Source organism: Salvia hispanica, chromosome 4, assembly GCF_029641045.1.
Source record: "Salvia hispanica isolate PSC_SH4W2 chromosome 4, Shi_PSC_v1, whole genome shotgun sequence".
Classification (NCBI taxonomy): Eukaryota; Viridiplantae; Streptophyta; class Magnoliopsida; order Lamiales; family Lamiaceae; genus Salvia; species Salvia hispanica.
In genome coordinates this window covers 33,456,816-33,470,788 of record NC_142695.1, presented here as the reverse complement: position 1 = coordinate 33,470,788, position 13,973 = coordinate 33,456,816, and the positions used below count along the sequence as shown (strand labels likewise).

The 13,973-nt window shown below is 35.4% G+C and overlaps 2 pseudogenes across 1 annotated transcript; both read left to right on the top strand.

Moving 5' to 3' along the window:
* Positions 1–57: 57 nt before the first annotated feature.
* On the top strand, positions 58–3,536 carry LOC125195018 (putative late blight resistance protein homolog R1C-3; annotated as a pseudogene). The gene is made up of 2 exons (XR_016128756.1): positions 58–393; positions 962–3,536. The product of XR_016128756.1 is annotated as a putative late blight resistance protein homolog R1C-3 (transcript).
* An 8,563-nt stretch (positions 3,537–12,099) lies between these two features.
* LOC125195016 (early nodulin-like protein 14 pseudogene) lies at positions 12,100–13,155 on the top strand (annotated as a pseudogene).
* The last annotated feature ends 818 nt before the right edge of the window (positions 13,156–13,973 follow it).

The window sequence follows — 13,973 nt, the reverse complement described above, 5'->3', positions numbered from 1 at the left end:
GTAATGCTACTGCTCATAAAAATATCTTGTAAAAATCACGTTCTTCTTCATAATATCATTGCTTTCTTTCTTTCTTTGTATTGTATCTCATAAAAAAGCTTCAAGACTGAATTTTGGTGTCGAGATACCATATTCATCTGATCAATTCAATTCACATTGTGTTTAGTTTGTGCATTGTTCATAGAATTAAGATGGCTGCTTATGCAGCTCTGGTATCTCTCATGCGTATCATAGATGATATCGAAACTCATCCTTCCCCTCCGATTTCTCTGGACAACCAACAAGTCGAATCTCTCACACGAGTAGTTACCTTCTTGCAGGAATTTCTCGAAGGATACAAGTCACCCTACGACTACAGCGATGAAGCAGATCCATTGGAGATACGCATTATGGGTCAGTAGATTTTTTCAAAATGCTTAAGCAAGCTCTGTTATTTGTTGGAACTTCGATAGATGCTAACGTAGTATTTATTTTTCCATATGTATTATTGATGATCTATTGTATTGTGAAGATTAACATTTCTGGCAATAAATTACTTCTCATTTTTTATATTTTTTTATGAATATTGCAAATTATTTACTCCCTTCGCTCTATAGAAATAGGTCACTTGGAATTGGCACGAGTTTTAATGCATAATTGGTAAAGTAAAAGAGAAAAGAGAAAAGGTAATTGAAATTGTGTAGTGGATGGTGAAACCCATAAAAGATAAATAAAAGACAAGGAGAAAAAAAATTGTCATAAATAGATATGGACTATTTGTATGGAACATACGAAAAAAGAAATATGATATATTTCTATGGGACAGGGAGTATGTTTTGCTGTCGATTAGGGATGATATAGGTATTTGACTAGGATTTTATTAATTTTTATTTAGATGAAATCAAATATGGCACATGTTCTATTTTTGAATAAAATCTGATTCATTGCCATGTCTGTAACACATTCCTATTTGGCATTGCAGATGCAAGTCATACAGCTGAAGATGTGATTGAATCCTACATAATTGACACTATTCAGCTATCTGCAGCAGCAACAACTGATGATGGTGTTGATGAACAAATCAATTGCATGTACTTCTATCAAGATCTGCAAAATGTGATAGAAAAAATGGATTTGATCAAAAAAGATTTGATTGTGATAACGAGGGAGAAGGTAGATCAGCAGAGAAACTTGGGTTCTGATCATGCTGGTTTAAGATCTAGTCCCACCGAGAAGAACCATCTAATGATAGGGTTTGATGATGTTCTGCTTGAGCTCTTGGATAGGCTCGTCAGAGGACGTGGCAGTCGCGAGATCATCCCTATCGTAGGGATGGGTGGCATCGGCAAAACCACTCTTGCAAAAGGTGTGTTTGAACACAAGCTTATTAAGGAGCATTTTGATATCTGTGTGTGGGCCACCATTTCTCAAGAGTATAATTTAAGAGAAACTCTTAGGCAAGTACTCTCTCAAGCTAGAGGGTACTTGAGCAACGAGAGTGAAAAAGACTTGGGGGAAATACTTTACAAATATTTATCAAGTAGGAGATATCTCGTTATAATGGATGACATGTGGAACATAGAGGTTTGGGACAAGATGAAGATTTTCTTTCCTGAAAACAATAATGAATAATAGTGACAACTAGAATGTCAAACTTAGTTGCCCACTTGACTGATTCCAATAGCCTCTTTAAGATTGGATTTCTAGACGAGGTTAGTAGTTGGACTTTGTTCTCCAAAATTGTATTTGGGGAACAAAGCTTTCCTACTCAACTCGAGAGTATCGGAAAGAAAATTGTGGAAAAGTGTAAAGGACTTCCTTTGTCTATTGTTGTGATAGGAGGTCTAATGGCTAAATCCGAACTTACACTAAAATATTGGGAGCACATTGAGGAAAACTTAAGCTTAATAGTGAATTCAGATAATGATGATTATTGCTTGAGAATATTGAAACTGAGCTATAACCACTTGTCTGTCCATCTAAAGCCTTGTTCTCTGTATATGGGAGTGTTTGAGGAAGACAGTGAAATTCTTGCTAGAGTGATCATCCGACTATGGGTTTCTGAAGGATTTCTTAAGCCAATAGACGATAAAAGCATGACAAAAATTGCGAAGCAATACTTGAAAGAACTAGTGGACAGAAATATCATACTAGTTTATGAGAAGGAGATAATTGGGAATGTTATATCCTACAAAATTCATGATTTACTAAGAGATCTATCAAAGAAAGAAGCTCTGAAACAGAACCTTTTTTATGTGTTGAGGGAAGAAAGTCCTCAACGACTAATAAGCCAACAACGTATTGTTATTCCTAGAAGCACTTCAATGATAAAAATCCAGGATGCCTTGAAATATATTCCCCGTGCTCGTTATTATCTAGTATGTGGTAAAAGAGATGTTGATCAGTTCCCAAATTCTAGATTTTTGAGGATATCGCATACGTGTAGTTATGATAGGCTATGTAAAGAGGAGTATTCACAATTAAATGTGTTTGAGTTGATGAACTCACGATACCATGCTGTTGCAACTCATGAGAAGTTTGTAATTCCTTCTTCCATCAATCTGCTTTGGAATTTAGATACACTAATTATTTGCCGTGGGGAGGATTTGATTGCACCAACTGAAATCTGGAAAATGTATAAACTTAGGCACCTCGTGTTTTCTGGTTGTAGTTTGTATCTCCCAGATCCTTCGTGCGCGGACGATGATACTATTATGATGGAGAATCTAGAAGTGCTCATTGAAGTGAATAATTTGAATGTAAGTGAAGATGTTGTTAAAAGAATTCCCAATATCAAGGAATTGATTATGAGATATTCGGGGCAACTAATTGATGAACTATCTGAGCTGTCTTCAATGTCTTAGTAAACTGGAATCCTTGAGGTTGCATGTTGATATTGGAAAGTATGTGCATCAGATCAGCTTCCCACCCTCCCTTACAGAGTTGAGTCTCTGGCTACAAAGTGATTTGGAGTTGGAGGACATACTGCAAACGATAGGTTCGTTACCAATTCTTGAGAAGCTCGAATTACATGGAGGTCGTTTCAGAACACGTGAGTGGGAAACAATTGAAGACCAATTCCAGTGTCTCAAGTCACTAACATTGTGGCAATGTGGTGATCTAGAAAAGTGGACAATGGCAGAGGGCTCCCAGTTTCCACTTCTTATAGAGCTTTGTCTTTTTTATTTAGAAGAATTGAAGGAGATACCTTCAGAAATTGGAGAAATAGCAACACTTAGGTCAATTGCATTGATATATTGCAATGGATCGGTGGTGGTGTCAGCTAAACAGATATTAGACGAACAAGAGGATTTACATGGAGGCCAACTAGACCTTTTTGTTCGGGCTACGGTTTTTAAGAAAGATGAAGCACTGGAGAATTTGGCAACTTCCAACTTTCAAGTTACAGTGGATCCTTATCGTTAGTATAATTATAGTTAATTAAGTTTCTTTCTTTCGAAGATTTCTTTGTAACATCAATTTTCGTTTCTCATACTGGGAAATTGGAATTGCTATGATATATTAGTTTTTTAAGCCGGAAAAAAAATGAAGGCAGACATTTTAGAGCATCTCCGGATCCACTTTTATTCATTTTTTATTCTCTGTTCTTTGGCAAGAGCACAACACTCATATTCTTGCTCTTCCGCAAGGACATGCTCAAGAGTCTCATCATTCTATTATTCAATTTAAATAAAAAAAATTTCACAATATTAAAATGCATTAAAAATACTCAAAATACTATTACTAATTACTAAAAAATTAAAAATTACATAATTAAAATCCTAAAAATTAAAAATTACATAATTAAATTTAGAGAGAGTTTGAGTGAGAGAGGAAGATGTAGATGAGTGTATGAAAAAATGGATGATGAATGTGTATATTTATAGATGATCTTCGGATTAAAAAAATTTTAAAAAAAATTAAAAAATAAATAAATAAAAACGGTAATAAAACAGCTATATTTTTGGGAATCCAAAAATATTTTTTTAAAAATTTTTTGGTATTATTTTTGATTTTTTTTTAAAAGAAAAAAAAAGAAAGAAAATGTCAACGACATTGCCTTGGCCAATAGAAACACGCCACGTCGCCCTGCTCAGTGGCACGGACGTGCTCGATGCATCGAGCAGAGCCGTGCCGTCGGCAAGAGCACAGCGGCGGACAAGGACATGCCGCGTTGACGGCATGGACGCCGTCCTTCCCTACAAGCACCGATGCGGATGCTCGTACCTTATATATTACTAGTCAATTTCGAGTATAATATATATATCTTTGATACAAGCGAGATTGATCAGCAGGTGTTCGATGATCATGAAATGATAAGTAGTAGTAGAATCTTAGAATTCCATTTCAAATTTTTCCAAATATTAAATGCATGTTTCGTGGTTATTTTGAAACGAGTCTCATACTCTCATTACTTTATTTTTTTGAAGGAAAAAATTATATAGAGTTTATTTTTTCGTTTGAAATTTTAATAACAGAATAGATTTATATTGACCTAAAACATTAACTTGATTGGTAACAACCCAAGCAAAAGAATGGTTAGGAACAAGTCTAATTTAGATGGTTAATTTAAATGCAATTAAGTTATTGATCCAATTAAAATATTGTTGACCGTTAAGTTTTATAAAATCGTTTAATACTCCATTCGTCCATAAAAGTAAACTAGTTTTATCATTTTGGATCGTCCCGCACAATTATGCAAAGTCTAAATATGAGAAGTTTTTAACAATATATTAATTGAATCTTATAATCAAAACTAAACTACTTTCACTATTTTTTTTCTCTCTCTCTTTCTCTTTTTTTAATTCTCTTTCTTACTTTATCAATTAAGAATTAAAATTTGTATTAATTACAAATTTGTCTATTATTTGAGGACGAAAAGAGTATGAATCAAATTATTTTGTTTAGGATCAAAAGCTATCGAACTATTACATAAGACCAATTATGGACTTTTTGTAATTTTGAAAATTAAGATATAACTAATGGAGATTATCGATACTTATTAGGTTAAAATGTATGTGTATATCATAATAGGGGTGCGTTAAAATGACAACACCTCTTAAAGTGACATTGTTACACCACGCTAGACTGCAATATCTTAAACGCTAGACTGCAATAGTATGAACGCTACACTGCAATCTATAGATTGCAGTCTAGCGTATTGGATATTGCAGACGGGAAAAATTGCAGTCTAGCATATTGGATATTGCAGGCCTTGAAAATTTACCCTTGAGCATTTTTTATGATTGCCACATGAAAGCTTATTATTCGTCCGCATGTACAAATGATTGGCTAGGAATGGTGGTAGGTGTTACTTTAAGTGGTGTTGTCATTTTAACACAAACCTATAATAATATTTTTAAATTTTTAAATTTAATTGAATTTAATTAAAATTTAATTTTATTATTTATTGTATTATATGTAGTAATAAGAAGGAAGTGATATATGAATTTTATGTTCAATCATAACATGATTTCGAGCTTGATTCGAATATTTATACAATATTTAGTAATAAAATATTTTTTTCTTAAATATACAAATATTTTCAATGTAAAATGTTAAAAGAAGTTCGATTATGTATGTACAATTATGTACATGTGTCACTACCCGTTTCTACAATTATGTTAAATAAGACATTAATCCCATTTAAAATGGTCGATGTAAAAATATATTCATTAGTTAAGCTTTAGTTTAAATCCGAATCACAAATTCAGACTCAAATTTGGACTTTATAAATAACTAGTATCACACATGTACTATGCACAAACTAATGTATTTTCAAAACATTAATTTTTTATTTTAAATTAATTAAATAAAATTAAAATCAATATTAACAATGAACAAAATGATTCATAATTTTAGTTATACGAGAATTAAAACCTATAAAAGTCAACATTAAAGTGTAACAAATTTAAAACAAATCAAAAAATATAATGTAAACGTTAAATCATGGAAGTAGGAAGATAAAAATCTATCACGATAAAGAATTAAGCAAAAAGGATAATTACTCATCATTTTTAAAAAACTTCTTTATGCACTAGCACATTAACTTTAAAATTAAAAGAACTATCAACATCATCATTACAAACTAATAAAACCTTCAATTCTTCAAAACTCGTCACTTTCCAACATAACTCATAGGTAAAATAACTCGTTTGTCATCTTTAAAGCCACCCGTCTCACCTAAAACTACAATAAAATGTCATAACTTTAAAAAGGAAAAAAATTAATTTGCAATACACAAAATAATCAATATGCATAAATGGCTTAGTCTAACGGTTTGTATAGTTTTCAATATAATTAAATAAAATTAAAGTCAAATTAAATTATACATTCAATTTACCAATATCAATAATACCTTCATATAACCCTACCTACTTATAGATATGTATAAAAAAATTAGCCAATTATAATATCTGTTGGGGTTACCGTAGCGGAAAACACGGAAGATAAACAGTTCCTTACGGTTCTATTTAGGTGTTATGTATTCGATTCCAATTTCATGCAATTAATCTAGATCTATAAGAAAATCACATCAAAACACACATAAACTTGCTTATTTGATGTAGATCTGATTGTCACTTCTTTATCCATTGAAGGTTTGACGTTGCTTACTGAATTTCCCGGCAATCCATGACTTCTCGAACAAGAATCTTCCATTCTATTCCCACGTCCTTGATTATTCATTCGGGTGGGCGGATCTTGAAGAATCAATAATAGTGATATGAGATCTTGGGGCGTCAATCCTAGATTTGTAACTCTGTAAATCTCCTAAGACCCTTGAAAAGTCCTCACTTCAATTAACAATATCGTTTGAAAGGAAGCTAATTGTAGTGTCAACTAAGCCGTTCTAACTCGTCAACCTCCTCTCACGATTATGTAGAAAGTCAATAGATCATCACAATGAAAACATAAAGACTAAAGCAAATAAAACCCAAAGGTGGAATCCTAGTAGTCTTGATCTTCTCTTGATTCCTTCTTCAAAACCCTTGAACTTGATGAACAAAGTAGAACTCTCAAATATTATGCTCTAGAATTATGCAGCCAAAAGAAGATCCTTGTTGGTGAGGTTTGAGGGGGTATTTATAGCCTCCAATTCGTGTACCACAAATATGGCAAAAAGTGGCTAGGTATAGTAAATCTTGGGGAGAAAGTAGGTCAAATCTGTGCGCCGCGTTTTCCCAGCGGGCCGCTGCACCTTGGCCAGCGGTCGCTGTGGGTTGATCCGTAGCTTCTGCCTCTTGAACAGCGGTCGTTGCACGTTGTTTCAGCGGTTGCTGGCAATCATCCCGTAGCCACTGGATCTCTTGGAGCGGTCGCTGTGCACACCCAGCGGTCGTTGGGCGTGTTCTTCTTTTCAGCACAACTTTCCCGTAGCGGACCACTATTGGCTCAGCAGTCGTTGGCGGCCAGCGGTCACTGGCTGTGTTTCGGCGGACCGCTGGACGGCTCGAATGCTCCAGATTTCCAACTTCGACTTTTAGCTATCTTTTAAGGCTCTAAATTGCGCATTTCTCACAAAACATGTAAAAATACCAAAATAGATCAAATATGCAAAAAATGGACGTGTAATGCAACTTTGACACTCAAAACGAACCAAATAATGGTCTTAAAACAGTGTAAAATCAGAGCGTATCAGGGTACAGCCAACTAGCCCAGGCTAGCGAGCCAGGGAGGGGAAAGTAACATAATACAAACAAACTTGGGTATACCCAAGGGCTTGTACTAAGTCATATTACAAACCGTAAACACGATAATCCTGAGGTTAAGTAGAGGACCCTAGCCAGCCTAATGGCTTAGACAAACGTCCATGCCATGTAGTCTACACGGAAACATGGCATACTCATGTGGGATAGTCCGGGTCTATCCCGAAACCACAAACAAAGACCCTCTGGCGGTGGAAGGCAGGCCTCATTAAAACCTCTTGGGGAAAAACCCAAATGGGAAAATTCCCAATAGTAAAAAGAGTACCCTGATTGGGGGGAAAATGGGGAGGGGGATCGCTTGAAGATACAAAGAGGCTCCCGAACCTAAAACATGGAAACTGTTGTTTATCATAGAAAATATTACCATACCGAAGGTCATGGAAAACAGGGGACACACTTGTATGGGTTGACCGAGTCAAGAATTGGGTGGTTTCATAGGGGTCTCGGGCGAGACTTGTTCTCAGCCCCCACGCTGGCATATCATAACGACGTGTGCAAGGCGCATTACACAGGCCAAGATGTCGAAAAGTTTTGGGAACTCAGCCAAGGCCCAATGCCCAGCGGGATTGGCACAACTAGATTCATCAGCCAAACAGTGGGATAACAAGCAAAATTGAAATAATACCAACCATCCTACCATGGATGTCATTCCAGTGGCAGTGGTAATCCCACCCAACCAAGGCAAACCCTTGGTTCCCAATTTATAACTATAAAATATCACTTGAACACTAAGTTACATTTGGACATAGTCATGTGGATATATAGTGTAAAGAGTAGCATATGTTATCTTTTTTACTTCGAAAATTATGTGTTTAGGCTCGAATGTAATACCTTCATGGACCAAAGCGTTTCGGGCCCTCCAAGTGAGACTCACTACTGCCATGAGTGCTAGCCTTCTTGCTTTCCGGTTCACGGCTGTGACTTTTTCTTTGGCCATCCACTTGATGGCACTTAGGATGGAGCTGATCAATCTCCTCAAACCAACCCATCCTTTGATAGCTGCCCACACTTCTGGTCTTGGTACATTTGAAAAAGAGGTGGGACCGGCTGACTCAATGTGGGTCAACCAAAGAGGGCAGTGTTGATCCAAATCCCTGTACCCAAGCCTGTCCCTTGTTGCCAGACGTCCTTTCATGGTTTGCGAACTTATAAAGGAATACTTTGGTGGCACAAAGTCTTTCCAAATGAATCTCAGCTAGAGCTTGCACTCACCTTTTGGGCGGAACCATTCATATGCTTCGAGGGTGCCCCTTGCTTTGTACTCCCTCCGTCCCACTTTAGGAGTCCCGGTTTACCATTTTGGGCGTCCCACTTTAGGAGTCCCGGTTGAAATATTCCATAATTGGTACTAGGCCCCACATTCCACTAACATTTTTCCACTCACATTTTATTATAAAACTAATATAAAATAGTAGGACCCACATTCCACTATCTTTTTTCAACAACTTTCTTTTACATATCTTAAAACCCATGCCGAACTCAACTGGGACTCCTAAAGTGGGACGGATGGAGTACCATTTAGCCCAGAGAACTTCAACCTCCCTACGTGACACAGCACTGAGCATATCATCCCTGATCGATCTCCAGTATTCTCTTGAACAACGGTGAGTCCCTCTTCCTTGGTGTCCATTCCCATATAGTCTTGGTCGGAGGAAATCACTGTGTATCCACTTAATCCATAGAGAGTCTTTCTTGTTGTGGATGTTCCATAAGTTTCAAGCTAACAAGATTTTGTTCCAAGCGCCAAGATCCCGGAACCCTAAGCCGCATTCCTCTTTCGGTAGGCAAAGATCTTTCCATGCAATAGGTGGGTGTTTGGTGCCCTAAAGGAACTCTCGACAAATTGATATGATGTGGTCTCTCACATTTGCTGGGAGAGGGAAGACTTGCATCCAATAGCATTCAACGCCTTTATTTGAAAAAAAATGACCATGAGCTCGGCTTTGCCCGCATATGAAAGGTTTGTACCTGTCCACTTGTTGGTCGTCGATGCAATCTTTTCGATCATTGGGGAGTAGTGCATGATGTTGAGTTTTTTGGAGTCGAGGGAAACTCCAAGAAATCTAACAGGGAGGGTGCCGATTGGGAAGCCAAAGATGTCTCTAATCTCCTCGAAATCCCTTCTTTGAACTATCCCACATGCGAACAAGTTGGACTTATCTCTATTGATCTCTAAGCCAGAACACTCGGCGAACTCTTGCATTGTGTATGCAAGGATGGCCATGGACATCACATCACCCCTGCCAAACAACATGAGATCAAAATGGCATTTAATTGGTGGGTGGATGGAGTAATAAAGTGTGAATGAGATAAGTTAGTAGAATATGTGCCCCTACTATTTATAATAAAAGTGAACTGAAACTCCTAATCGCGGACAGACTAATATGGTAAATCATTTGGTACACAAAATTGAAATTGGAATTCTATTGGAAGGAATGAATTAAATTCTAATTCAGTTCAAATCCTATATTTGATATAGAATTGAATTTGAAGAATTTATGCACACATGCACAACACACATTGCACATACACATACAAACACACATTATATTTGTGTAGTATGTGTGATGTGTGCCTGTAGGGGTGTGCATTCGGTTTTTCGGTTTGGTTTTATACTTTTGTTGCCCAAACTTAAAAACCAAATTATTTTGGAAATCGAAACTGAATCGAAACCAAAAATCCAAAACCGAAATGTAAAAATAAATATTCTATGAGATTTCAAAAAAAATCAAAAAGCTAAAATTCAATAAAAACGAGAAATAAAAAAAACTCTAATATATATATATAAAATTCGAGTTTTTCAACCATATATTTCAAATTTCTTATACCAAAAAAAAAAACAATATCATATTCACGTAAGTGATACATATCTGAAACAATTATAAATTTCACAAGTATCGGTCACTCTTTCTATGTTTATATTCCATCTCCATTAATAACATAGCCCAAAATTTTGAATATAAACTTTACCACGCCCGGCTTACGACTCTTTCTATGTTTAGAAATCATGCATATACTTCTCTACCAAGATTATATTTCTCCCAATTTGAAGGTGGATTTATTTTGCAAGATATTTTAACACTGAAATAAAAAAAAATTAGATAAGGACAATTTTTAATGTTATAAAGAACGCTAATTTGTGTGTCTAATTATATCACTAACGCTTCATAAAGTGTTCTTATTGTTAGTGTCTCAACTAAAATTAGGAGACACAAACTGAAGCGGCCTAAAAAAACAAAATATTAAGATAATTTTCCCTCAACTTAGAGACACTTTCTATTACTTCCTAAATTACGGTTATTTTTAAAAATTTCCAAATGCTAATAATTTTCAAGATGACCACCTTTCCTTTTTTGTTTGTCCCAATCAAAATGACCACTTTCTAATTTTGGAAATAACATCATCTCTCCTCTCTCCTCATTAAAATATTCAACTACCTTTTTCCTCTTTATTTTATTCCACCTAACAACACATTCTAAAATCTCATGTCACTCAAGAACTTGGCCATCTTAAGTTGGACAGAGGGAGTACGCTCAACTTTTGTGTCCCTAGAAGATAAGTTTTCTTTAGCATATATTGTTCAATCGCATTATAATACTCTCTCCATCTCACAATAAGAGTCATAGTTTATTATTTCGATCTGTCCCACAATAAGAGTCATATTTTACTTTTTATCATAAATGTAAGTAGGTCTCACATTCTACTAACTCACTTCACTCATATTTTATTATAAAATCAATATAAAAAGTAGGCATCATATTCCACTAACTTTTTCAACCCACAATTCTTTAATTTTTTTAGAACACTGGCCACAATGACAGTAACTCCTATTGTGGAAAGGGGGAGTGTCTAACATGATAAATCTTGCAAAGTTCACAAATTATTAAATATAAAAAAATAATTATTAAGATCACCGACTTGAGAATCTGAGATTGTACAGGTGACAATTAATAGAACAAATTTGATCATCTTTAATTCTTTATGCAGAGAGAAAATAAAGTGTAAAACAATTTTTTATTTAAACCAATATTGTTCAATAAGAGATGAGGCACGAGATATGATTGGATGTATAGATAATATAGAAGTTACAGAAAGAATGAAAAAGGCAAAAACAGAAAGAATGAAAAAGGCAAAAACAGTGGAAAAAGAAGCAAAGGAAAATGATTAAAACTGGCAAAGCAAGAATAAATAAATTTGTCCCACTAACGTAAGTAATTTGCAGTCGTTTTGTATTTTTCAGAACAACAGAGGATCCACACCATTCCATTTGAGGCTATAAAAGCATATAATTAAATACGGTATTAAATCAACGTTACTACCCAAGACTCAATATCTCAATTAATCCCCCTTTATATAAATTGAGGGATTGGGGTGCATCTTCTTGTTGTTGTTCTTCTTCTTCTCAAAATCCAGCATGGGTAATAGAAATTGGGTTGCATGTACGGTGTTGCTTTGTTTCTTAGTAAATTCGTCGCATTCCTACCAGTTGTTAGTCGGAGGCCGAGATGGATGGGTCCTCAACCCTTCGGAAAGCTACCACCACTGGGCCACCCGCTTGCGCTTCCAAGTCAATGACACCCTCCGTCAGTCTTTCCTTTTTACAATATATTTTTGAAAACTCTCATTTTTGTCACACATCGACTTACTGATGATCATGTTTTATCTACAGTATTATTGTAATTGTTTGGCTAATGGCAATGTTCAAAATACAAGGCATATTACATTCAAAACAATATATTTTTGAAAATCCTCAATTTTGTCACATATCGACTTCGTGATGATCATGTCTTTTCTATAGTAGTAACTGTTTGGTTTATTGCAGTGTTCAAATACAAGGCAGTGTACATTCAATACAATATTTTTTGAAAACCGCTCATTTTTGTCATACATCGACTTAGTGATGATCGTGTCTTGTCTGTAGTAGTACTGTAATTGTTTGGTTAATGGCAGTGTTCAAATACGAGGCATTTTACATTCAATATAATATGGTATATTTGAAAACTCTCATTTTTGTCACCCATCGACTTAGTGGAACCATGTCTTATCTACAGTATTAACTGTTTGGTTTATGGCAGTGTTCAAATACAAGAGCGGAAGGGATTCTGTGTTAGTAGTGAACAAGGAAGCTTACGAGAGCTGCAGCGTCGCGAATCCGGTGGTGAAACTGGAGGACGGGGATTCCGAGTTCAGATTGGACCGGTCGGGCCCGTTCTACTTCATCACCGGAAACAAGGCTCGTTGCGATCAGGGGCAGAAACTCATAGTCGTCGTTTTAGCCATCAGGACCTCACCATCCCTGCCATCGCCATCGCCATCGCCAGAAGCTCCTGCGCCTGGAGCGCCTGATGGCCCTCTGACGCCGCCGCTCGTTAAACCGCCGCCGAGGTCGTTGGCGGCTCCACCGTGCACTGCTTCTGTTTTCTTCACTTCATGTGTTTTAAGTGTGGGTTTGGGGCTCTTAAATTTTTAGGGTGTTTACATAGGAACAATATTTTGGGATATTTTTATTGCCAAGATTTGTTTGTGATTCAGTTTAATTTAGTTTTCAGACTATGCTTTCTATACACATTATGTCTCTTTTTTGTGTTTTGATTGAAATTGTGGTTCTTGTTTTAATTCTTATGAATATCTCCAATAAAAACATTTTTTGGGATCAATATTTTCAGTCTTCTCTCGACCCTATGAAGTCAAGTTTTCAGATTTTTACATATTAAATGAATGTATTCGATGCAAAAGAATTAATTTCAAAATAATTAAGGAAAATTAAAATTTAAAATTTAAAATCTAAGACCTTTCTGTTTGAGGAAAGCAATCATTATAGTAATTTTCGAACATATAGAACTATACTTGTAGTAGTATAAAATTTTGGATACCGAATCAAATCAAATCAAATATACATAAAACTTAGAATGACATTCGTTATAAAGAGCACAATATGGCCTTTAAGAAATTATATTTTCTATTTCTGTATTTGATGAAAAAACAACGTGCATAAATATAAAAAGGAAATGGAATTGATGGAAACAATTAATGCTCCATATATAAAGTCATAAATCAATTCGTTAAGAGGGAAAAAAACGTTATGAATTGAAACGGAACATAACGACAATATGTTTTATGTTTGTTGACTATGTATCGCTATTTGAATACACAAATTAAAGACATTAATTAGGACAACTTATTTCTTTTGACCATGCATATACTCATTATGATCGAATATTGGGTATTCATAACCATAACCCAATTTTTCCCCATGATATGGAGATTCAGATTATGCATATTTTTATT